The following is a 214-nucleotide window of genomic DNA, read 5'->3' as shown; positions in this document are numbered from 1 at the left end:
TGTTATATGCAAATAATGAATCATGGAACATCGCATCAAAAACTGGGGATGTACTGTATGGTGACTAATATAACAAAATAAAAATTATTAAAAAAAAGGAATCTACCCTAAGGAAAAGAAGACTCAAGTTACACATGATTTTGTAACCCTATTTATGTTGCATCAGGTGATCATTTTACACATCTGACTCTCCCACCAGACACTGCAGCATTTG

The sequence above is a fragment of the Ailuropoda melanoleuca genome, chromosome 8, assembly GCF_002007445.2.
Source record: "Ailuropoda melanoleuca isolate Jingjing chromosome 8, ASM200744v2, whole genome shotgun sequence".
Lineage (NCBI taxonomy): Eukaryota > Metazoa > Chordata > Mammalia > Carnivora > Ursidae > Ailuropoda > Ailuropoda melanoleuca.
The sequence above is the reverse complement of the archived record's forward strand: the minus strand, read 5'-3'. Positions refer to the sequence as shown.